Consider the following 26,460-nt stretch of genomic DNA (forward strand, 5'->3'; position numbering starts at 1 on the left):
GTCTCAACTTCTCTTCTTGCTGCTTTCATGCCAACACGCCCCTCTCAGACGAGATCTGTGACAGCACACAGCAGCACCGTGGCTGGATAGTGGGAGAGAACCACAAGGTGGACTGCGTATACAAGACTGTCATGGTAACGTCATGACAGTGTACCTGTTGTGTCATTCAGGCTCAAGCAAGACATTAATTGAATTCCAAGCAACGACTCCGGCCGCAACTGCTACACAGGCCAGACAAAAGGGCTTGGCAGCCATTATGTTTGACTCCAGTGTTTAAAGGCACAATTGAGAAATAATACCCCAAAAAAGTTTTAAAGGAAAATTAAAGAGCAAACTACAGATAACTATGAGATACTTCAAACTAAGAAAGATTCATTTTAAGTACTAGTATTACTACATAGATTATACAGTAGGTGCAACAACACTTGCAAGAAATGAAATAGTCACTTCAGTTCAGGTGCTCTCACCTGTTCCTAACATATCCTTTTACCATTCAATATTTCTACGTTGACATCACACCTGCGATTCCCAAAATGAAATTTGTCAAAACTTAAGACAGCTTTTTAAGCATTAGTGTCAGCACACTATTATTCTTAAAAACTCAAGTGCGAATGGGTCAGGCCTGACAAAGGCTAAAGATCTTAATTTGGGCGGTCAAGGGCCAGCGTAAAGAGCATGAACTGGGCCAAGGCCTCAGTGAGACTTACAACCAGCAGGCTGAACACAGCGAGCATGAGTCTGCAGACAGAAGATCTCAACAGACAGACACGTCACAGAGAGATTTTAAAATTCCTAAATAGCACGATAATTTAAGATAAGCTTTTCTGTTCCTCTCAACAAAATTGGAAGAGGTAATCATAATTGGCTAGGACTGCTGGGAGCATAATATAGTTGTATAAAAAAAACAGTGACACTTTAGCAATCTACCTAAATTGATGAAAAAGTCTTCAAAACGTAATTGGAAAATAAAAGCGTGTTTTGATTTTCAGCCACATCGGGCAAGCAGCAGTAAGGGCATGCATGCTGAAAATGTCTGGCACTGCAGCTGTCTTAAATCTTTTCACACGTGCCCAACATGATAAGCCTCCACCGCAGGGACACTAACTTGGTAATGCGAGTCAACCTGGCGATTACAATTGATGAGCAATGCCCCTAATTGGAGAGGCAAACAGCTCCTACTAATCCAGGTCTTTCTGTGAGCTAGATCCCCCGCTCTCATAATACACTTCCAGATGGCCAGTGCCGGCACAGCAAGGACTGGCAGCCACACAAGCAGCTTCTCACCCAGGGCCACTGGGCGGTTTACCGTTCACAGCAGCCACGGTGCAAGAGTGCAGGCAAGGGGGAGCAGATGGAGAAGAGCGCGGGCAGTCCCGATGACAGCAATGTCTCCTTGATGCATGTCCTTGCAAGATTAACTGTGACTACATGCTCAAAGGCAGGTCCTCTCGGTCTCCCTTCTCATATCTAATCATTACTCACCCAAACCAACTTGTTCACGCATTCAAGCCAGCAGGCCTCCTTCCTTCTCCAGAGCTATTCGGTCGTGAGAACACGCGGAAGAGCATGTCTGCCATGCTTTGGTTGTTTTTTTTTTTTTATAGTTCCACTTCAATCGAGTATTTTTTCCCCAGCTCTTCATTTCTTCATCCTACCACCCGCTGGCTCTTGAGGCTTTACAATCTCTCTTCCTTCTCAGATTCCCAGATTTCCTCACTATCTGCTACAGGCCTGTGTTTCAGAGGGAACAGCCCTGACTTGCTGGGGTTGTCATCTATCTCTGCCCTGCATGCTGCTGGATCCTGATACGGTTTCTGCTGGCTCCGTTCACTGTCTGCCACACCCTTTTTGAGCTGCCTACGGTCCTATGGTCCCCTGTTTGCTTCCACGGTGTACTGCAGCCATCTTCTGGACCTTGGAAACTGGGACCACCATTATTAGGTTGTACTGAAAGATACCGCTGCAGTTTGCTGGATCGGTTCAACCACTGCTTCTCCAGTTTTGCCCTAGGTGCTACAGCTGGCCATGAGCTGGCTGTGGCCACAGTTGTTCAATCCGGATCTGGAGCTGCTGGCTACAAGCCATTCTGCCAGATCAACTTGCAATTGCTTTGGACTGACTGCGCAACTTAACATCATTAGCAATACTTAGAATGTAATCAGTGACAGCTTCAATATTCATGATCTCTTATTCTGTTTTTAGTTCAAAACCAAGACCTCTCACCTCCTTTGTGCCTAAACAGAGCAGGATGCTTAATCCCTGTCGCTATCTGGCAATGTCAGTATCAGGTGGGTTAAGTGCTGCTCAGATCACACAGTATTATTGTTATCCATATCATCCATATTCACCTGAAAGCCATCCTATTGATCATGTCTTTTCTAAATTACAAAATGTGTCTTTTCCAAATCAAAGCTCTCTTTTGTAAGGAGCTCTGCTAGATCCAATCTCTTTAATGCTGTTATTACGTAACATTGCCCTGGTTGTCAATGATTTTATTTGACCTGTAGATTTCTATTGTCTAACTGAACCACAGAAACTACTAAATGATTATTTGCTGTTGAATGAAGTTACTCCCACTGGATACAGCTATATGGAAAAGTTTCAGGGTGGTTATTTAGCAGTCATTCATCCTTTAGAACCTGGTCTAAAAATAATTCCTGTGCTGAATGTTGAATCCCTTGAATACTTGTTTTCTTTTTAAACACAAAATGACTTCAGGCACTGCTGATAGTTCTGATTTACCATCCCCTAATTAGGATTCTACACAGGTTTTCAGAAATACTAACTCTGCTTTGTCCTATGCAAGGGTTTTACTTCTTGGTAATTTGTATATCCATGTGTATTTTATTTTCTGCTTGGCTACTATCAACGTCTAAGCTATTTTACATTGTTTCAGCTTTATTCAGCACGTCAACTTCCCAGCATATTAACATGGATATATATTAGATTAAGCCAATTCTTTTGTGGATATTTTCAACCTACAAGCATTTGAACTTGGCCCCTCTGGTCATAAGGCTATCTTACTGGACCCTGCAGTACCCCAGCCTTGCGTTAATAGTACACAGACAATGACCTGGAAGGAGCTTCATGTAGCTTGGTGAAAGAGATCACAATACTCTTAGTGTAGATCACGCTGTTTTGCTAGAGGATTCTGATGCTCTTACTCTAACACAAGTTATTTAAGGTCTGGCTCGTAAAAACTCCCATCTGGTTTCTTTTGTTCATCTTCCCTGCTACACAAATTAATCACACTCTATGAAAGCAGTAGGATGATGTCTTGAGCATCTGAGGAGGACATTGGGGCTGACTAGTTATAGGTTCATGAACAACATCAGCAAGACTGAAAGGATATCTGATCCTTCTTCTATTCCAGTCGAGAGATCGTAGTAATCCTACAGTTCTTTTCTCTATCTCCACCATCAGTAGAACAGTTGGAGCAACTAATAAGTCTGCTTTGCCTTTATCTACTGAACAAAGTATTCCATTCATGCAAGTCTTTCACAACAAAATACATAATACAAACCAGATGCTGACCTCACCTCCTGCAACCTCTCCTGCTATTATAGGTTTAGTTTTATCATTTTACTGCTGCTGTGACTGAGCTGGTAGCTAAACGCTAAACATGAGATGTTAAAGTGAAGTACTGACTGCGTCATCATTAAACATCCCATGGCACTTTTCAAAACGTTCGTGATGTTAAACCCAGCGTCCAGGCTAAATTCTACTTCGAAATTGTATAGTATGACCTCCTTGAAGTCCCCCCTTAATTAAATTCAGTGCAGCAATTTCTCAGGGATTTAGGAGTATGGAACACTACCTAAGACACGTAGAAGCCCTGGCTTCTTTCAAGAAACTGCTAGATGAGATCCTCAATTAAATTCAATGTAGCAATTTCTCAGTTCCGTAACTCATCTGCTGTGTCGAGCTTGCTAGCACAAAATGCCTGCCATGCATTTGACAGGAGGGTGCTGCACTTTTGAAGTGGATAAACTTCCCTTCTAATAGAAGCACTTCAGGCTCCTTTGAGATAAAAGGCATAATAAAGAAATATATAAAGACACAAAGAACAATTAAAATTAGACCTGGGACTGGGACCCTATTCCTCTGCCCCTACTAAAAGCTAGAGTTGTTGCTCTTTATCGGTTTGTTACTAAACTGATCAATGAGTCCCTGAAATCTGGTGTTGGTCATGTAGGATTAAGCTATAATGCTATCACATCTGTGTTAAGAAAAGCTGGACCTCCATGGCTTGTACTGTCATTTTTTTGCTGAAATTCTGGAATGGACAACTGAAGCTCTGTAATCCTCTTGAGTCAAGGTCTGGGCAGTAGTGAAACCACTATTTTTGCTCACAAGTTAACAATGACTATGCTAAAATCTTTGACAAACAAACTTTTGTGATTTTATTGACCCTGTGTTGTTATTTAAAGTACTTCCGAGGCATTTGCAAACTAAAACTAATCTCTAGCAGCACATAACTCCCCTCTGCCACAGACTGTACCATCTCCTTTGAATCATGAGGTTCTCCTGCTCATAGATAAGGCATAGAACGGTCTAGCTCGAGGTGATCTTAAGGAATCATTGCACATCCGCAAAACAACAATCATTTTAGTCTTGAACAGAGAAGATAAATGAAAACTAGTATTTAAGATCCTCAAAGGCATTGACAAAGTCAATAGTGAAACACAAACCGGAGGACAAAAATGGAATTTATGGGTAAAATTAAAGTTGACAACAGGAAACATCTTTACACAAGGGGTTTGGGGGAGTATGGAATGCTACCTAAGCCAAGTTGTTGGATTCAATACCCTGGCTTCTTTCAAGAAATGGTTAGATGAGATCCTCAGGATCAATGAGCTCCTCTCGTTTGTAGCCTTTCTTACAGTCTTATGATCAAAAGCCAGCAGTTTCTCCATCATCCCCAGTGGATACAGGAAAACATCACAGCACTACATGTTTAGAGTCTAGACACTGTACAAGGGCCAGGTGAGAAAATGTGAAGAACAGTCGCAGTGCGCAAGCAGCCACTATGTGCTTTATATTTTCCAAAACAAAAACCAAAATAGACATATGCACATAAAACACTGTACCAATTCTCAGACATGAGCAAGGAACGCTATCAACTTGGTTTGATCAACATTCATAATGCATTTCATATCCTTTGGCAGTTATGAAACTAAATCACTGTTTTGTCTTCCCTTCTTCCAAAATATAAACATTCTTCAAATTGCACTAATTTTCTGTTAAGCTACATCACTTTCATGGCATTAGATCACGGGTAGCATCTTACTGCAAGGCCAAAAACTAAAAAAAAAACAAACACGGCACCCAGGAGCAACATTATTTCATGTAATAGGGCTCATAAACTAATAGAGTGCCCATGAAAGAAACCCAACACTTACAAATTGGCACACTGTGAAACACAGCTTTGTTTTTATGGGGGGGGTACGATAATACTAGATAAATCTAGAGAGGAATCTAGATGATAATTTACCATAACAGCCTTAGTCACTTTCTTCAAAGGACTTGCACCTTTCCTTATCTAACACAAACCACACTGCACTAAAGGACAACTCACCCAGTCTAACTATTTACTTCTAATTTATACCCAAAGCTTCCATTTATACAGTTGGGTATTTTACTGGAACAATTCCAGTGAAGTGCCTAACTCAAGGGTACAACAGCAGTGTATGACCTGGGATTTGAACCCACAACCTTCCAGATCTACAGCAGTAGTACCACTGCTGAAATACAAGCTACAAGAAGGGGGAGGTGAAACTATATTTTTCTGATTTACTATGTTTTATAATGCAAAAGATCACTGCATTTACTCTAAACTAAGACTCAAATATTTAAAAGGAATACTGTGGTGCAAGGGCAAAGGAACACACTCTCTTGCTTTCTGCAATACTAAGTATGGGCTCTGGAGGTAAGGCAGATCTTCACAAGTAACATTAAGAATTACTTTACAGTGTTCTCTGCCAAGCGAAAACCAATGGTTTGCATTCCAACAATCTGTGGCTTATTGGCAGAGATATTTAAAACATTGAAACACTGGGACAGATTTAATAATTTTTTACTCAAGTGTAAAGTTTACACCATTAAAATAAAACCTGTTAATGTTTCCAGATGTGGAAGAAATAAGACAGGGAATTAAATTCCAGATCTGCTGCTTCATAAAATCAGAAATGAGTATAATTCTGGCCCAACAGTACTTAACATGGACTGGAGAAGACATTTTCTTTACCCATATTGTTCTTTAGAAAGTATCTGATTTTAGTCATAAATCTCAGTCAGTTATTATCCTTTACACAAATGTTCGAGGCATAATCTTTTATTTTCAGACTTTTGTATTTTCAGATTTTGTATTGTTTTCTTTCCACTAAAGAAGTTTTTTCTTTCTACCTGAAAAAATGTCCATTTTAAAATGACTTTCTGCAGGAATAATGTATTGTTGTTATATGTACTATATCTGACATACTGTAATCCTCTGAGAAAAGACTTATAGCCACTCCACATATCTCTAGCACAGAAAGTGATGGTGGATTTTAGAGATCTCAGATAATTCGCTGAAGAGTTCTTCCTGTTTCTTAAAGAGATGTATGCTTGTGAATCAAAGGAAATATATAGAGGTTTGTGCCAAACAAGGTCTGTATTATAGATGAGAAAAAATACATTTTCTCTTAGTCTTTGCCAAGCAACAAAGGATGGTTTATTTTGTTGTGTGAGAATAGCATGTTTTTATTTACCAAAAGCAACTGATTATGAAAAAGAAAGCAGCATATTACCACGCATGCCAAAAACTGCACTGTCGCCTAACACATAAGTCATTTTATAATTGGCTCTAAAAAGTCCTGAACTGTTTTTTTTTTTAAGAAAAATTATATGACCAAGCAACCCTGAGTTCTTGCCAGGTACACAGTTATTATATTCACCAGTGCCTTAGACCTTGGGGAAAAACATGATGGGTGATGCATATCACTTGGTTTTAATTAAGGTCTATATCTAAACTATTCAGCCAGCAAAAAGCCTTTGCTCAGTCCCCAGAGTTTGGAGATGAACCACAGTGAACAACTACATGTTCCAGGGATCTGAACAACACCAGGTAAAAACAAAAAAAAGAGATAGGAAGGCAAAGCAAACGCCATAATTCATTAAAATCCAACATTCCTTTCAACTAATTAACTCATGACGACTAAGTTATTGCAAATAAGACTGGTCTTGCCACTTTAGTCTTAAAGACAATAACAGACCCAAGTCTCCAGACCCGATTCCATGTGGAGACATACCCAGGCTCACCCTCTCCAAGCTCTGAGTCAACAAGGCAGGGGGCTTGCGAAAGGCTTTCGAAAGATTGTCTTCCAACAAACAGCCTGAGCCACTGAGGATTTGCTGTTTGTTTTCTGTTGTTTGTTCGGCTCCATTTGTTTCAGGAAGGTAAGGCAGCCCTGTCCCCTAGGTGTGCTGAGACTGAGCGGCAGGTGTGCCAATGCTGGTTAAACAGAGCAGTCCTGCTGCAGGAGTGCAGCGAGGGGAGAGGCAGAGAGAGAGCACGAGAGACAGTCGCAATAAATCACTGCAGGAATGCGCTTTCATTTCCTCACACACTCAATGGGTTTTCACGCAAAGTGGCAAACCTGATGAGCTCTGTAATAACGCGTTCTCCAGGAAGGGGTGAGAGCTGAAAGCCGAGAGCCAGGGCTCGCGTTTCTCTGAAGGAGGGAAATGAGAATGAATGGGTTGAGTCATCTAAAGTTACAAGGAAAACATACAGCCACAGCCATAAAGAGGATTTTAAAATGGGATGTCATGTGTTTGAGAGGGAAAACCAGGAACCTTACATAAGTACAGCATATTAACCAATTTATTTTACTACAGTAAGAAACAGGAAATGTCCACACAGACCTCAGCTGGTCCACATGTGGGTAGTTAAAGTTTTTTTTTATTGGCTATAAAAAACACTGTCAAATCCCATTAGCTCCAAAAATTAAGGATCAAAAGAAGGTTTGTTCAGTGTGGACGTCTTAGAGACACTGCAGATGCATTTTAATCACGACTGGGGTTCAGTCTGCCATCTCTTAGGCATCCTCCCAATCCCCCAAAGCGACAGCACACAGACAGGCAAACAAATCTGGCAAGGCAAAAGACAGGTCGGGTCCCATTGGGCCTGCAACTCCTTTCAAGCTTCAGAGGGTCACAGCACCATGACCGACTCTTGCTGAATGTGTCCTGTTACAGAGGTACAGTAAAGATTTACGCAGACAGAAGGTATTTCACAACAAGGACTGCTTTAGAAGTCTAATACATCTGGCTTAAACATGACAGAAAACGTACATTTTAGTCTTCTACAGTGTAAAGTATTACTTTGGTTTTGTTTTTATTTTTAAAAATAGAATTCTAGGCCAAACATTCATCTGTTCCAACGGCACACCGTCAGGGTGGTACACAGACTTGCCACCCCTGCTTTGCCTAACTGGGACAACGTCTAACTAAGCTATTCAATTAATAAAAAATAAACCGTGAGGTGGCAATTGGTGGACTTATATAATCTGCCTCGATAGTGTCAGCATCTTACAGGCTTCCCAGCTCCAGAAAGAGGTTTACATGCTTATTCAGATGGTTTTTATACAGCCACTAACAGTTCCTTTTAATCAGAGCTAGCTTCTGCAAAACACATGGCACTGTAACATTTGCTCCCAGTTTCTGTTTAAACTTCACATTCACATGCCAACAATGTACAGCTCTCTCATAAAAAAACAATCACTTCACACATTCTATTCCGAACTTTCCATACAGCAATATGAAGCAGGCCATTATCTGGATTATACTAAATCACTATTTTAGTTTTTACTTGTATACATTTCATATTTGTATATTCTTTTCATTGATGTAGTCCTGCGGTCTTAGTGTAGTTTTCTTCTTCTTTTTAGGAGTGGGTTGCTGTGTGTGTTGTTTTGCACTCGACTCATTTTTAGAGCTGCTGGTTTATCATCATTTATAAAAATAAAGTAAAAACAGAACCAAAATAAAATAAAATGATATGATCTCAGCTATAAAGTTAGCTGGTAAGAGAAAAGGGAGATATTCTCATGTATCCCTGGACAAAAAGTGCCAAAAATGTTCAGCTTTGACAGTGATTAAACCTTCCTTATGCTCAGCCAGTATTAGTTTCTTTGCCACTGCACGCAGCTGACTAAGCTGTGCTAAAGAATCTCTGTTCACACCCCTGAGCTATGCCTGCAGAATTCTTGTACTATAATAAATAAGTCAGTAATTCAATGTTATAATTAGGTGCTTCAATTTATTCACCCAGAAACATAAAATCCATCCATGAACAAACATGTTGCTTAACCACAGTTTAGTTAAATTCCCTAATGCACCTTTGTCAAGCCCTGCAATTGTTACCTGTAACATGCAATTTAGTCTCCCGAAACCACATGAGCTTAGAGATCTATTTAACAGTTCTATATTTTTGTTACAAAACTGCATCAATGTGGTCCGATTAAAGCTTAATGATTACTTAACTGAAGAAAAGGGTAAATGTAGAGTTTCAGATGCTTTGAAAAGTTGTCTTCTAGTTACAACCAATCATCGATGTGTCAAAATAAATTCAGCCCACCTTAACCTGAAAGCAGTGAGTAGAGTTTAACCAATGTGGAAACAACTAGAAGTCAGTTCTGAAGGAGAAGGCACAGTGACTTGTCGTAGCATGTCACAATCATAGGTTGGAAAATAAAACCTTCTGATTCTCAGACCTTCAAAACTAGTCACTGAGTATCTTAGCAACTCAGTTACCAATGATGAACTAGACTGTGTTTTCACAGTCTGTAACAAATAAGGACTAGCTGAGAGAATGTCTCAGGGTGTCCTTTTCAGCTTTAGGGGTGTAATTCCTCTTTATGCTACCCCTGTAAAAATTATTCAGAAGCCACTTAAGAGACCAATAAATAAACACACTGGGTATCTTTGCATGAAAAAGTGCAACTGCTTCTAAAATGTTAACACTTCACAGAATTTGTAGACAAACAGGATACGTGCTTTCAAGATACTCCCGAAAAAAACATCTGTGCAGGCACAAAAGGCTGAATGAGGGCTAACATTTGAGGAGACAGATTCACAAGTGAGGGACAAGCAATCTGAAGGGTCAAGAGAAGAAAAGCAGTGAATGACGGGCAGACACAGGCCTCTTCACTTCAACAGCAGCTGCTCTCAGGAAGGTGGCAAACCTCTCACTCAAAAAGCACTCACTCCAGGGCTCAGTCCCGATACACGACATGAAAACAGCCTGTCAAAACTGGCACCCACCGCATGTCTGCCATTCAAGCATTCGTTTCCTTGGATATATTATATACTTCCGAAATTAATGTTGTGCTCATCATTCTAAGATGACTCCCTCAACTAAAACTACTAGGTCTTCATTTCTATTAAATGATTTTTTACTAATAACTTATATAGCACATTTCATTACAGTGAATCTCAATATACTTCACATATAAGAAAAAGCTATAAGAGAATTCAAGGAACTCAACAATAACTAAGAAGGAAAAAGACAGGAAATTAGTCAATCGTACTGGAAGTTGATAGGCTTACTTGTAGAGAAGGGCTTTAATATCTCTTTTAAAAGTCAGCTGAAACTGCTTGTCTGAGATGACCCAGGAGGCTATTCTATGGGAGCAAGGAGCATAAACAGAGAAACATACCTACAGTATAACCACAGTACTCAGTTTGGCTCTGGTAACCTGCGGCAGATTAAACTAACCTGCGCACTCAGTGAGGTAGGATGGACCTTTGCAATACTTTAAAATCCATTCTGGTGGACGCGAGCCAATGGAGTTTTGCTCAAATAGGAGTGATATGGCCTTACTTCCTTGCTCTGGTGTACCCTGGTAGCATTGATCTGGAGATGCTGTAATTCAATTAATGAGCTTGAGGGCAGATCACAGAGAAGAGTGTTACAATAGTCCAGGCAAGATTAAATGAAGGCATGAATTAACTTTTCAGTGTCTGCAAAATTAAGAGAAGACCTTAGCTGGGAGATATTTTTCAAATGGAAATATGATGACTTACAGATGTTTTTATATGATCTGAAAAACTGAAAGCAGCATCAAACTTTACACCCAAATTTCTGACCACTGAGAGCAGAGGGAATAACATTTTTTCCCCACTCACGGCCAATCGTTCAGAAACTAGTTTGATAGTCACACCAAAAAGTTTTTTTTCTACCAAAACTAATACACATAACTGAGAGAACAAACAAGGCCACACCTAACACTGCACACCCCCAGTTTCACTTGACATTATCTACCGCTTGATGTAGCGGGAAACTCACCATTATCCATTTTTGACCAGATTACAGTACCTACAGAAATACCAGACTTTTATTTATCTGTTATTTATGTAGCTTGTCCCTCCTATTTAAAAACTCCAAGAGTAGCTATACAAGTAGATTTACACTCTTTATGGGCACACCAAGCTCCCCTGTGTGGATGGATACAAGCTACAGATTCAGCACGTTCGTAGAGATCTGAAGGCAGGCTGTTGTTGTGTAGTATGGGTGAGAGAAGTCTGAGATTCCATTCAAATGTCTAGAAGTAACAGTTGTTGCTGAATAGAGACTCTTGTTGTCTGGTAGCACAATGCCCACATTAATGAGGACTAAGCATTGTGATCTCACCAAATTAAGGGAACAACAAAAGCTGGATCACCATACAGAAAACCAACCTGCACAGGATAAAATAAAACAGATCCAGCATGTTTTCATTCTGAGCCCTTTAAGTCTTAATTGTTATAAGGGACATTTAAAACAAAAACACAGCACATTCCTAGGAACTACAATAACCCTGTACAACAATAGAAATATACTTAATAAACATTTTTTAAAAGGGCAACAATGTTGACAGCACAGTACATCTGGGACAGGCTCTTTGAAGGCTCCGTACCTTGACAGAGCACCAGTTGTGCCACTCAGAACATGGCCTCCCAGGCAGCCAGGGAGAAGAAGACCCCCATACACGGTATTCACAGGCAAAGAGATCAGATAGGAACCTCTCCGGAGAACAGCCACTTTCATTCAAGGGAAACACAGAAACACTGGATCAGATCCAGCAACAACAGCCCTCAGTTCACCAAGCCTTCCTTAGACCGGCACACCGTCAGCCAGATGGGCTGCTGGTTTCAAAAGGGCATTTGTCTTCATTAGTCCAGACACAATTAATAAGCAGGCTGCATGGACTCTGCCAGCATTGAGACTTCTGCAGGCCCTTCGGTAGGCACTTAAGTCACTGAAACCTAATTGAGTGCCTCATTCATTTAAGGACTTTAGAAAATCTTCACAAATTCTGAGTCTCAGAAACTTGGTTAATCCTCATTCGAAAATATGCCCAGTATGCTCTGTTATACTTTCTGTGTTGAGGCGTACAATGGGATCATTAGAAACTTAGGCTTATACTTAATTACTTCTGTCACTTGTTTAATTTAATGAGCTAAATATAAATAGTACAGTTACAACAGCAACAGAGAGACAGTGAATTTGGGTTAAAGTACTTTAATACTTATTAAAAGTATTTACAACCTTTCATTTAGTGGCTATCACTCATGGTCCAAAATGACTATCTTCCACGAACAAGAAGTTGACTGATAAGGCCAATATGTGATCAACACACTCTATTGACAGGCTCAACAGGTAACAGAATACACCTTTAGAGACAAAGCTCACCTGGGTTTCCTAAAAAGTGGAGAAAACACTTAGACCTACAACAACCATATCAGACTGGAAAGGAGCTAACTTGTAAATCTTCCCTCAACTTTCCCCAAACAGAAAACTGGGAAAAACAGAAGAAAATGTAGCTGCTATATATTTGTATTTTCAACTGCTGACAAACAGAAAAAGAATGAGACTCAATTCAATCTAAAAACTGTTTTAGCGATTCAATGTTTTTAATAGCAAGTTCCGTACAGCTACATTTCCAACAAGCATTTGGTCAAGTCTTTGGTAAAGAACTGAGCACTGCAGAAGACAGCGCTCCATCCAGCAGGAGAGGATGCTCACCAGACATCAGTTGGACAACCACCTGTGGCGAAATCTGAGCCGCAGACAAATACGTGACCTCAAAATGGTAACCTGTATTCAACACGAGAACACAACGGCCAGTCCCTAACCAGCTCTACCCGGACACACCTGAACATTGCGTCAATTACAGTGGACCACAGTGACTAATGACTAGATCAGAAGAACTCCTTTTTAGCTCCTCTAAAGAGCAGATAAATTTGCTTTTTGTGGACATTCCTTTTCTCCACGTCGGCTGCATCAGCTCACCATCAGACAGGCTGACAGTTAGTCCGTGAAACAATGAGCTTTGGTGTGAAAATGAAGACAAATTGAAAAGCCGACTTCATTTAGCATCTGCTCCTTTTGCCACCCCACGAAATAGGTGAAGACATCAGGGTTCAATCACTCAACCCTCAGTTCCTGCTTTTCAAAATGTTACCGTTTCCATTTAATTGGTTTTCTATTAAACTAGTCTCATACCTTTCGACAGGAAAAAAAACAGTCGATTCTTAAGAGTCCCTCAGTGAAAAATGAAAGAAGGTTAAGTGCAGCGCAGATCTTTGCGGGAAACACATTCAGTCAGCAGGGGTTTAGGAGGATAGCACAGCTGGAGCTTGCTCTTCTGGCATCAGTACTACACATTTCTACAACACCGCAGGCATCTAGAGAAGAAAGAATTCACATAAATCACTTAATTCACTAGAAACCATAGCGACCACGTGGTAGTACTAATTGTCTGCTGCAGAAGATAACCATCATTAATGTATAGAAGCAGCTCGGAAATTAATAAGAATAAGAATCCCCCCACCCCTCGCAGAACAGCAAAGGGACACGGGATGTCACCTCTCGTGGGCCAAGTGCTGAGAGCCACCGTGAACAGCAATTACTGTTGCCCGGTGGGCACCCTGAGAGTCACCGCTGCACTTACTAGATCACGCCGCATGCTGTCAGAAAGGCTGAAACAGGTTCTCTGTAAGACACTGTAAGAGGATGGGTTGCTAAGAGGATGGCTCCTAATTGCTGGTAGCTGAAAGATGCCGTTCTCTTTCCCCTGCTTGCAAATCCTGCTTGTGTTTTGACAGGAATCAATCTGAACGTCGGATAACCCCCCAACACAAGTACACCTCCCCTCTACCTCTTTGCCACCACTCGTTATTTAACAGTCAGCCCTGCTGCACACAGAACGTAACCTTGACTTCAGAAATCCCAGGATATTCGACAAAAAGGGGGACAACAAGAAGCTGGTTTAATTACACGCTGCTTTTGAAAGCAATTCTTGTGGTGAATGAGGTCAGCAATTTCATGTTGGGATTACTATTAATACCTGAGAAGGATGTTGCCTGTCTTTTGGCAGTGAGGAGGTTCTTACAGCACAATACTGCGAACGAGAAGCTAGGGATCTGGGGATTGAGCCTGCTCTTTCACAATGTCTAATCTTCGCAGTGTTCACACACGCTGAAGCCCACTGGGCATGAATATTTTCAAACTACACTGCTCTTCCGCAGTGCACCTTCAAAGAATATTTAGAGGACTAGGGAATTCTTTCAAAATGAACTCAACAGTACTAGGATGGAAGGCAAATGTAAGGTAAATAGCTTTTAAAACCTCAGGGATCCACAGGCAAACAACACTTCACTGTCAAGACAGACACTACACAGAAGTGAGAACTGTGGGATTGAACACAGATGGAGCTCAAATGGACCAGGTCTGTGGGTTAACTCTTCTAGCGATGCCTGAGTTTATTTTAACCCTTGGTACAGATGTCAGGTTTGAATGGATTACAACTTAACACTCACCTGAAACCGCACGATAATAAAGTAATTATCCAACGATCTGTCGTGATCAGAAAACACTTTTATCCTAGAGCTGGCCTCATTATTTTTTGTCACGTTTGTTATAAGCTAATTACAATACAATCGTCAAACATGAAGACATGCCAGACCCTAACCCAATTTTATTCATTAAAATATCAACATTCATTCTGATAAGGCTTTTGTGAAAGAGTTCTTGCTCCTGGTTGTCTGCTGTACCAACTACTGTATTTTGCCAACACTCCTAATTTTACAGACAACGGTTACAATGATTTATACCTAGCTTCATAACGCACAGTAGGTGTTGCCTGTACATGAAGGATATCAGGGCTTTCTTCTCTTAAAGTCACAGCACACGTCACCTGTAAAAAATATTATGTAAGGGGTCCACAAGAGACTTGCACATAATTTCACTTTTGTTTAATCTGTAGAAGGGTCTTATTTCTCCAGAAATAAGATCCATAAGAAAGCAAACAGTCAAAAGATGAGCTGTAGCAATGTACCTAGGAGAGCAATATTTCTTGAGAACCCATTGAGCAGAATAAAAATAAGGCATAACCACTGCATTGTATTCAGAGCTCTCAACTTCCTTTCACTTTCATCTACACTCAGTATAACTGACATAACAACCAGGATCACTTTGTTACTATACCAACAACATGAACACAATTATATTCATTAGCTTAATGTGAAAGAGAGACATCCAAGTTACAGTTCGACTGATTCTTTTAAAACCAGAAACTTACACGTTCTCCATAAATAACAGCTAAAAACGTTCCTAAAAACAGTTCCTAAAAATGTGAAAAGCAACCCTGCCTGATTTCTCTTCCTCCAGCACGTCGCGCTGCAGTAGCGCCTCGATCCAGGGAGCGGGTCAGCCTGCTTGGACCGCGGCCGAAGACCTGGCCGACACCGCCAGCTTTCAGGGCCCGTGCCAGGCCCGAGTCGTCCCCGACAGCGGGCGGCTCGACCAGGTTTAGGCACAGCCACGGCCAAGACATCTCCGTCTGCTGGGAGGAATTTTTCATCCTCATAAGGATCCGCACCACAGTTTCAGGAGCAAACTTCAATAACAGTCATCTCGAGCCATACGAAATACCTCGGGTGAGCCTTTGATCACTGATCAGTGTTAAAATGTAAATACATCTATGAAATTCCTTGCAAAGCGAGACACCTGCTTTTCTATTATGTAAGAGTCAATGATGATTTTAATAAAAACTGCACATACATAACATCTCAATTTTATATTCAATATATCAAAAAACATTTTAGACCTTTTGGTAGTCTTTTTAACTCAGTACAGATTAAATTTGCCTCATACATTTAAAGCATTTAATTCAGTTTTGCATTTTACAATATGTGAAGGCTTGTAAAATCGAGCTTGACAGCCTAGATGCTTATTTAAAATAACCGGCTGCCACTGGTCATTTTTTTTTCAAAACGCATAACTATACACCACATAAAATAGGTTGGCAATGTAGCAGTTTATGCTTTTCTTGCAACACAACATCCTACAGTGGGTTACAGGAGAAAGTACGAATGCATGAGCAAGCCAGCTGCCTTGTCCACCGAGTTCACGCACTAGTGCGCACAATTTCCAGCCCACTTGCTGTAAGTGAAACGAATGAACAGCACTGAAAATAAGCTACAGCTGTAGCAAAAAAGCTACTCAGCATTATTTAAGCTTTGCACCATTCCAGGCACTCTGGGAGACAGAAGACGGGAAAAGTCAGACACGTACAGCGGGCTGAAATGCCCCATCACTCTGATATGCTCAAGCCGGAGAGACCTTCAGTGTGCTGGCATGGCAGGCTTCATTGTTAAGGTCTCCGCTACTTAATCTCTTCAGGTTCAGAGTCAAGACTTTTTTTTTTGTGTTTTACAGAAGTTCCTTTTATTACTGAAATCCCCCAGAAATGTACAATATAACCATGTTCATCTGCTTGATGTGTGGGGTTAAGAGTCTACAGCTACCTGATATTCACAGAAAAACAAAGCGTACAATGCATCACAAATACCACAACAATCAGTTAAGCTAAAGAGCATGTACCGAGCATGCCAGAGAGCGCACAAACCCAGAAGAAAAACTCACTGAAAGCTAAGGTCTCTCCTATTATAAATTTCAAAGCAATCATTTTCTAGATTCATTTTTCAATCTCTTCACTATTTGTATTTTCTGCTCAAAACTATCCATTTTCATTTTGAGCCTGCCATTTCCGCCGATGTTCTGTCCACAATGGCACAATGCATGCCCAGCTATATTTTTAAGATGACTAATTTTAAAATTTTTGCTTGAGTGTGCACAGATAATGGAAGTGTGCAGATAAGGAGGTCCCTGCTGTAAGTCGATAACAGAAAAGCATCCTTAATATTGTAGTGAGAAACAGTAACACACCTTCTATCCATTTTCTAACTGCTTCCAATTCAGGCTCTGCCTCCCCAACGCCCCTATCTCAGCAAGCAGCGGGCACAAAGCAGGATACGCCCAGGACAGGACGCCAGTCCATCATAGCTCAGACACACATGAACGTCCACCTTCTCAGAAGCCAATTAACCTACCAGCAAGTCTTTGGAATGTAAAAGAAAACCAAACACCTGGAGGAAACCCATGCGAACACAGGGAGAACATACAAACTGCATTCAGATAGCACCTCAGGTCTGGAATTGAACCCAGGGCCCCAGTGCTGCAAAGGAAGCCATATTAATCACAGCGCCCCCATGCTGGTGTAACACCATGAGTGACCAAATTAGAAATAGAATTGCCAGTCTCTGTCGAGCCTGGTAACACACTGCTGCATCCCCGACTACAGCTTTTTCTACAAAGAAACCCAATTGGTAAGATACACAAAAAACCCCAACATTTTCTGCCTCTTCTGAGCTATGTACTATGTAAAGGATCATCGGTCCACAGTTTAAGGTTTCTAAATGTTTAACGTTTCATGGTTGTTTTGTTTTTCCATGAAATGCAAGGAAAATTTGAAAAAAAAAACAGTGTTGCAGAGTTTCTGACCCAGACCGACTCAAACTCATTTACTGACAGACAAAACCTACCTGTCAGACTGAATGTGTGACTGACAGAAACACATCAAGGGGAGAAAGCAACAGAAAGTGTAACTGGGTTAGAAAGGCACAGCGCAATGCGAGTTCAATGTGAGCCAGCTTTAAATAGAGGTACCATTGACTGTGTTTATGTTTCACTTAATACTGTTATTCTCTACCTGGGCGACATAAAACATATTCAATACATAAGGACAAAAACAAAATTAACACATAGAAAAGGTGAAAATACAAATGACAAGAATAACAAATCAGCGAGGAAGGCACATTGTAAGTGTGGTATCAGCTGCCAGAGAGAGATCACAGGTGCTGTCTGAACTGATGAGTATCAAGACGAGGAAGGCAGTCAGCTACTTAGCACTTCTTGAGATTTCAATGGGTAGTTCACTCCACACGGGGGAGTCGGAGGTGAGAATCAATGGGCCCTGGAGGTGAGGGATCAGATGGGTCCGGGGGGGTGTAATAGTGAGAGATGTAGATAACTACTCTACCGCAGTGCAAGACAGGTGTAGACAAGAGTATTTGGAAAGGGATGAATGTAGTTACAGGGAGCTAAAGGAGGAGCCGGAGTAACAGGGTGACATGAAAGAAACGAGGTACAAAAACAGGTGAGTAGCAGAATTTTTTCTGGAATGGGGACCTGGGTCAGCACGTGTTGGCCGCAAAGGAATAAGTAAAAGTCAGCTCCATGCTAAAAGGAGAAAGAACAACCAACTTTCTGGCTTTTGAAAAATCTTCACACATCATTTCTAGGAATTCTGAATGAGTCGGAGAGGATTAACAGCGCTAGCTGTGTTAGCCTGTCCAGGAGCAAGCTGCAATGGTCCGGGTCAGAGGACACCAGCGCCTGAAATAGAAGCCAAGCTAACGAGGAAGGGGCAGATCCTGCAGGTGTTGCTCAGGAAGCTGCAGGAGCGGAAATCTGACGGGAATAAGAGAGAGAGCTCACAAATGACACCAAGGTTCTTGGTACAGAAGGGGGAGAGGGTGCGGGCGTCAAGAGGAAAAGAGATGGCGAGGTCTAGAGAAGGGTGTAAATGAAGGTCATTGCCAACAGGGAAGAGTGGTTTCAGAAGAGTGTTGGCGGAAAGCCAGCCTGGAGGGAGTCGTGCAGCGAGTGGCGAAAAAACTTAGGGGATATCAGGCAGTGTGCCCGGCTGCCCAAGAGATAGAGAAGCAGAGAGGCAGGGCAATAGTTCCAGAAAGAAGAGTGATGAGCTGTGGGTTTTTGAAGAGCAGTGTAACGTACGGTTGTTCAAAATTACAGAAAACAGACAAGAAGAAGAGAAGTGCTGTGTAGCAAAGGAGATTGTGGGCAGGAGCCAGGAAGAGGCAGATGAGGGAGAAAAGCAGGTGACTTGCAGGTACATAGGCAACAGGAGAGAAAAGCTCATGTATTTAATTAAGGTCTGAGCAGTAACTTTAAAACCTGTTTAGATATACCATTAACATTATATTAATGAAGCCTTGAAAAGAAAAAGAGGGAGCCAATTGGTAAAACTTGTGTCGATGTTAAGAAATGGATTTAACAAACATTTTGACATCTATAAAATGTGAAAAGATCAATTTCAGGTTTCAAGCAAACAGAAATTTGGGTGTCATCAACTCAGAAATCAAAACGGGTGCCATACTTAAAAAGAATCTGACACAATGATAACGTAGATTCTGAAAAGAATGGGGCCAAAAACGGAACCATGTGGGTCACAGTTGTGACTTTGTTGAGGAGGAAAGTTTGAACAAATTTCTACCAGTTAAATAAGATCTAAACCACAGCAAAATAGTTTCAGCAATTCCGATAAGCATCCTTTCCAATCTATTCAGCAAGATGGTAAGATCAAGAATATAAAAGGCAGCACTGAAGTTCAACAGGACTCAGACAGGTAACATTTCTATACTAAGCACTGATCCCAGGCTGACATAGCACAATTTCTGCAAAGAAGTGAGCTTGTATCTGAACAGCAACAGTGCATTTGAGAAACCTCTGCTATACTTAACCAGTTATTTATGGATGGAGGATGGAGTCCAAGCTCAATTTAAAAAATGTATGTTCAATTAAAATAACACCAAAATACACCGTTTGTATGGTTATTTTCTTTATAAACACACATGAATCAGTTTATGAAAAATTACATTCATTTTGTGTTGGGACAGGTAAAATATATACTATCTAGTCACTTTGACAATACTCGGCCACAGTTTTTCACCCCAAATATGAGATTGGACTGCTGTTTCATTGAAGAAACCCCTTTTCTTCAAAACTGTTAGAATTTTGTTTATAAAAGTAATGAAAACTGTTAGAAGGAAATAAACTTCTGGAGGCCAAAATGAGCAGAGTATGGCAAGTTTCCAAACCTTAAATCAGTCATTTCCAGTTTCATTAGTTTATTGAATGTTCAATCCATTGAAGGAGCAGGTGAAGAGCCCACAAAATTTAAGAGGGGGAAAGTAATGGTTTTGAGAGCTTCGTTTTGTGCGGTGTGCTGCAGGAATCTCACACAACATTACAAGTTTTACTAGGAAATATCCTAGCAGTTGTGACTACATTTTGTATGTTCCTCGCATAGTCCCACACATTTGGAACCAAAGCCATCTCACACGCATGCTTCCACGTTCTTATTCCTGCAACATTCTGACTCCAAACTCAGGGCCCTAAAGGCACTGACGAGACCAAATGTGATAATTACCTCATGACCTTGCAGTGGCTGTACTGTTCGTATTTGAGCTGCATGGACAACAGAGGCGATTTATGTAAGTTAGAAGAAGGGAAATAAAAGAGCAGCTCTCAGTAACAAATCAATGAGTTGCGACTCTATGGGTTCCAGTGAGGCATCATCATAATCATAAACTCTGTGAAAGAGAAGCATTCAGAATTTATTCTGGCCTGGAATATCTGGTCTCTGGGGCAAGATAATAGCTTTATTTAACAGATAAGGTAAAACTTTTAAAGTATTTGGGCGAGCAAAGCCACAGGCAACAAACTGGCTTCTGTGTAGCACACATACTCCTTGGTCTTCACATGAAACAGCTTTTTATTGTCCTAATAGCATGTCAATGGCTATCGATCCCCTCCACAAGAACAATGGTGAATTGAAATGAAAAGTCATACCAGTGTGGTCCACAAAGCTACCAGTATGTCAAAGCCAATAATCCTATTTGTTCATTTAATCTACTGATAAAGGAACTTTTGTGTCTGCAAAATTTAACAAATGTACTCTACATACTGTCCAAAAACTCTAACAGTACAAGTCTTTTTTTCTTCTTCTTTGCTCTGAAGATGCAAAGCAAGAACCCTTGTATGCACCAACCTTTTCAAGCTCTCCAGCTTCATAATGACTTGCAGAAAGAAGAGCCTCTAAGGTAACAGCAAAGCAGCAGCTCAAATCTTTACAGAACCGTTTGGTAATGATTTTATTCCATCTTTCTTGCAATTTATACAGCACATTCCTAAAACAACTCACAACAGACAAACAGATGGTAGTTTTAGGCTGCAGTGAAAAAAACTCAAAGGGCAGAAATGCTTGAGGAATAGGTACTAATCACTCATCCACCATGGCTAACTGACGGAGGAGAATATTTAAAAAGTCAGGAAAAATAGCATAACAGACTACTTATGACTTTGTACAGCTGTGGCTAGGGGGTGTCCTACTGTATGTATCAGAAGAAGCAAACACAGAAGAAATTCTTACCTGTTACATAAGTTGCATATGACTTTCTCCAATTAGAATCTTAACAGATTTAAGATTGTTGCTCCCCATGCAGTCAAACCAAGAATCATGACCTGTGAGACAGACAAGAGGGAAATAGTCCACTCAGCTACGCGAATGGGAGCACAGGCTTCAAGGATTCAATCAAGATATAAATGCAAAAAGGGGAGGAAACGTACCATTTCTTCTCACACTGAAGCTCTAAACACTTTCACAATACCTTTGGGCACTTATTATGAGGAACACTTGTACATCCAGTAAGTATTTTGTCAAACTTTATAATCATATGGCAAAGAAAATCCTAAAATAACATTACTGCTGTCAAAATTTATTTTAAAAATCTGAATTATCAAAAATATGGCTCCCAAGTAAATAGAGCATTTTACTTAAAAACAACCTAAACTTTAAAAAAAGCCCTTATATCTGTGCAACATTTGAAAGCTATCAATATGCACTGTTCATTGTTAAAGATTGAAAGCTTAAACTAATATAGCCTCCTGCTACTTTTATCTTTCCAATATAATAACACAATGTGCTTGCTTACAATTTGTAACTACAATAAAAGGGTGAAATCCTTTAAAGTAACACAAAAAACAGTTGTATGTCTATATGGTGTTCAAGCACAGACAATGCAGTTAGTTAAATCTGCATCTGCCTTCTTTAAGGAGAATTCAAAAGACAAAATAAAATCCAACGTAAAAAACAAACTTTGAAAAAAGAGAAAACTAATCCCTCCTGAAAGGTGAATTAGCAGATTTTGCTAATTACATACAACTGCACACTTAAAATGAATGTAATGATAGTGAAGTAGTACTGCAGATTAATTTGATTGGCATGATTCCCAGTGTTTAGCCAGCAAGTCTGCAAATGTGCTCTGTTCTGTGCACCATGCTTTCCACACAAGATCCACGCTGTTTTTGTTCCACTATCAGATGCATAGCAATGTACTGCACAGTTTGTGTCTGCAACACAGTACTACAGCAGCTCCTATTAACCGATCAGGATGCGTTGGCAGGCTGCACTACACCTGCAATGGCATTTTCTAGGCAATTTCTTTAATTGCCAGAGACTGGAAGCGGCGCTTTGTGCAGCACGTGCTTGTCATAGCTGGACACCCCGATACACCCCGATGATCAGGGACATCCAGTGTTACAACATAAAAAATTGAATTAAGAGGGGACAGCCAAATGCAGTAGCAATAACAGGAACGGCTACTGTTCAACAACAACATATTGGCTCATTTAATTGAGAAAAAAGGGCTCACAATATTGTGCCACGTCTCGGTGTAAAAGGAAATCGTGAGGAAAATGTTCTCCTAGGCTGAGGCTCTGTTACCAAGGCAACTGTGGTAACACTACAGGTTTCACCCATGAAACTCTGCAGGCTGTTCCTCTGGGTGAGACAGGGAAGCAGGCCGACAGGACGCCTGCTAACTAACAGAGATCTCGGAGCTCACTGGAAACGTGAAGCAGATCAAAGAGAATGAGAAGGGGCTGACTTTGAAGAGACAAGCCTGTGGGAAGCAAAGAACACCTATTTTTGAACCACAACCAAAGAATTAGATACAAAACCAAAGAGCTCTAGTCAATATGTGGATACTTTACATAAAGAGGGCAGCACTACAAAATTGTTTCAGTTTAATTACCCTATTCTTTTTCACAAGATGTGTTAAAGAGAGGAAAAATTGTTCAAGATTGAAATTATACCTTCAGGAATACAGGAACAAGAGTCAAGTGCTTTTATAGAACATACATAATAATCAACCATGTATAAGCATAGAAGACAATCACAACGTTGCTAATAAAGCAAAAACTACAGACTGACTGAAATGCAACAGACTCAACAAATAGCACCAGAGGTGGCTGGACACGTTACTGGGACTGTGAAACAGCCCAACATCAGCTGCACAACATATATAATATCTTCTACAGATCGATGCAGCCATCTAATCTTTTTCAGGTATTAATGATATACAGAATAGAAAGAAGACCTAATCAAAATTCTTTTGCCTGCTATACCACGGATTTCTCATTTGAGGTTCGGCTAAAAGAAAAGGCAAAATAAAAAAAGCTCACTGATTTGGAGGACACCACCTCCACCAAAAGTCAAACTGCTTTTCTGCAACTACAAGCAGATGGCCAGCCTGTTCTTTTTAAGCAAGTTAAACAAATTGGGGGAGCAAAACACAAAATGCCAAAAAAACTGGCTCTTTTCCAATAACCATTTTATCCACTCACATCATTTTCCACATCACTTCAGCTGAAAGAGAGTAGGAAGCCCCAGCAGATCAAACGATAACAGGACTGGTTTAACTACAGCTCTGCTCGCCAACAGGCCACAGCCCCTATAGAGATCATCCTTGCTAATAAACTTGAAGGCACTTTCACTGGGGATGCCAGCTGCCAATCCCTTTGCACTTTCTGTGACACTGAAACACTGTAACAAACTAATGTCACCTGCATCTCGCTTACTGCTCACTTCATGCATTCTTCTCTTAATCCTAAACAGGGCCGCACTGTCAAAACTGCTTTCAGAGCAAGAAAGCAATGTCATGGTAGGACATCGAATGGCTTAAGAAGCAACAGGCTAATCAAAAACAGAAAACCCCAGTACCAAGTATGAGATCTCCTAGACAGTAAATAAAAGCTGGTGTGGAAACATGGTCTACTCACCTCTTCCAGTTAAAGAAAGGAACTTCCAGACAAAAAATCAGGAAAGCCATTCAGGATATAAGACTTACCATGTAGCTTGAAGCCAGATAAATCCAGCCTAGGAAAATAGGTTTCCTGTGGCACCTAAAACAACTAACCTTTAGCTGAAGCACACCTCATATACATACAAAACACTAACTACTAGCAGCAAGTACTGTATATGAAGCCAGCAGTAGATGTTAGCAAGACAACACAGTGCAAGGCTTCAGCGTTTCTGGCTTCCCCAGACATAAGCACAACATTCCTCACTGCAGCAGCAGAGAGTGGCAGGAACAGCCCTGTGTGCAGGGAAGTGTCATTCAGAAGGACAGGGCCTCCATGTGAATTACCCGCTGCTGGGGGCCCTCCTTCATCTAGCTGCTGCTCTGTTCGACAGCAGACTCAGGAGTGCTTTGTGTTTGAGCAGGAGGTGGAAAAGAGGGAGGCGAGACAGTGAAAGGCAGAGAAGCTGCACAGAGACAGATCTTTTTTTAATCCTTATCCCAGAAATCGGTGGGAACTTCCCATAAAAACACAGGAGTTCCCAGCGATCTGCAAGGAAAAGAGGGAGCTGGAAGTGCTGATAAGGCAAAAGTACATTTCCTATCCTGATGTGCTCATAATGGCAAGAGGCAGAGCCTGCTCATCTCTGTTAACACTGCTGGACTGGCTTCTCCACAGCCTGCACAAGCAGCACTGCTCAGCAAAGGAAAGAACAAGCCAGAGACAATAAGAAGGCAGGCAGTCCATTCAACTGGTCTCCATTTCTCCCAATTGAATCGACTGGATCAACTGCTGGGCATTCCTGAGGGGCAATCCTTCTGGATAATGTCTAGAAAGAGATTAAAATGTCCCACAGACTCTACAATTCCAAGCCTCAGACACCTCTAGTCTTTCAATAACCACCACAAAAGCAGTTTTCATACATGGAGGAGGTGTATGGATGACAAAAAAGTACATCATTTACCCTTATTTTAGTTCTGACCCTACCTGGAATATTTCACAGTCCTGAGGTTTGGAACATGCAACTATACTGAATTTAAAAAGTAGACAATTACCAAAACAACACTATGTTAAGCCTATATGTTAAATAAAACCATTTCAGGTGCTGAAGTACACCACTAAGTCAGACTTTAAACTGCATAAGTGGAAAAACATACGGCCTATATGTCACATCTACCGAAATACGGTGTGATTTTCATCTCTCTTGCAGGAGTGCTTTTCATCAAGAATGTACGTTTCCCCAGAGAGAAGAAACTCCAGCCAGAGCAGAAAACATCCAAGGTACTTGTCTTTTATTTTTTATATTTTTGGCACTGGGTTCAATTTGTGAATCCAGCTTGTTGCTGGCATTTAGGGTTCATTTCGGAGACTTTCACCTCCCAGATTAATAATAGCTAAGCCTATGCAGAAACCTTACAAGAATCCAGCAGATTTATATACAAAAGAAGGAAAAATACTAGGGGTGATAATCTCATCCATTGCCAATAACCTTTCACAGCACAAAATACCCAGTTTTATATTTCAGGTTCTTTATTCATTCAATGTGAGGAGCCCAAGTTAGAGGGTCTTGGTTATACGGCAAACACGTCTGATTCCTGCAATGGCACATAACACCCAGTGATGTCTTCTCAGGAAAATCCTATATCGCATGCTGTGCCGACTTGAATCAAATCCCTGCTCCCCAGGCCCAGAATCCCACTCGGACAGACAATGCCATTCGCTAGCAATCCATATCGCAGCCAACTGTTTCCCCATCTCCCGCAAATGCTGTGAATTCAGGACTCTGGAACAGCACTGAATTATTTAAGCCCCTTGCTCTCTCTCATTCTCTCCGTTATATCGCAGGAGACGCACGAGTCGGCTTACAATGGGATCTGAAGAGGCTGCAGGCAATGCATGTAGACACAGTTTTATGCAAACAGGGCAAGAAAATAAAACAGCACTGAAGAGCCATATTAGCACGGATTGATGTTCAACACTTATAACACAAGCTGTTCAAGTTCTTTAAGAGAGTAAGTGCTTCGATCATGTCTGCCGCACAATCGTGTTCTTCTCTCCGAAAGGTGCTCCCATCTGCCGGGAAATCTCATTAGACACACACCTGTTCTGCCCACTCCCTCTTTACTCCTGGGACACCTGCAGGTAGT

At 41.0% G+C, this 26,460-nt stretch overlaps 1 protein-coding gene across 3 annotated transcripts in view; it reads right to left on the reverse strand.

The window, feature by feature from the left end:
* The window catches only part of fbxw7 (F-box and WD repeat domain containing 7), a 211,830-nt gene that overhangs the window by 169,126 nt on the left and 16,244 nt on the right, over nucleotides 1-26,460 (reverse strand). Inside the window, exon 2 of one of the 3 annotated variants that reach the window (XM_088910951.1) lies at nucleotides 21,603-21,694. The exons of the other annotated variants lie outside the window; for them this stretch is intronic. The gene's annotated coding sequence lies outside the window, so the exon portion shown is untranslated. The remainder of the gene's footprint in view (nucleotides 1-21,602; nucleotides 21,695-26,460) is intronic. 3 annotated transcript variants of the gene reach the window in all.

This window comes from Atractosteus spatula, chromosome 1 (assembly GCF_055471065.1).
Source record: "Atractosteus spatula isolate fAtrSpa1 chromosome 1, fAtrSpa1.hap1, whole genome shotgun sequence".
Taxonomy (NCBI): Eukaryota; Metazoa; Chordata; class Actinopteri; order Semionotiformes; family Lepisosteidae; genus Atractosteus; species Atractosteus spatula.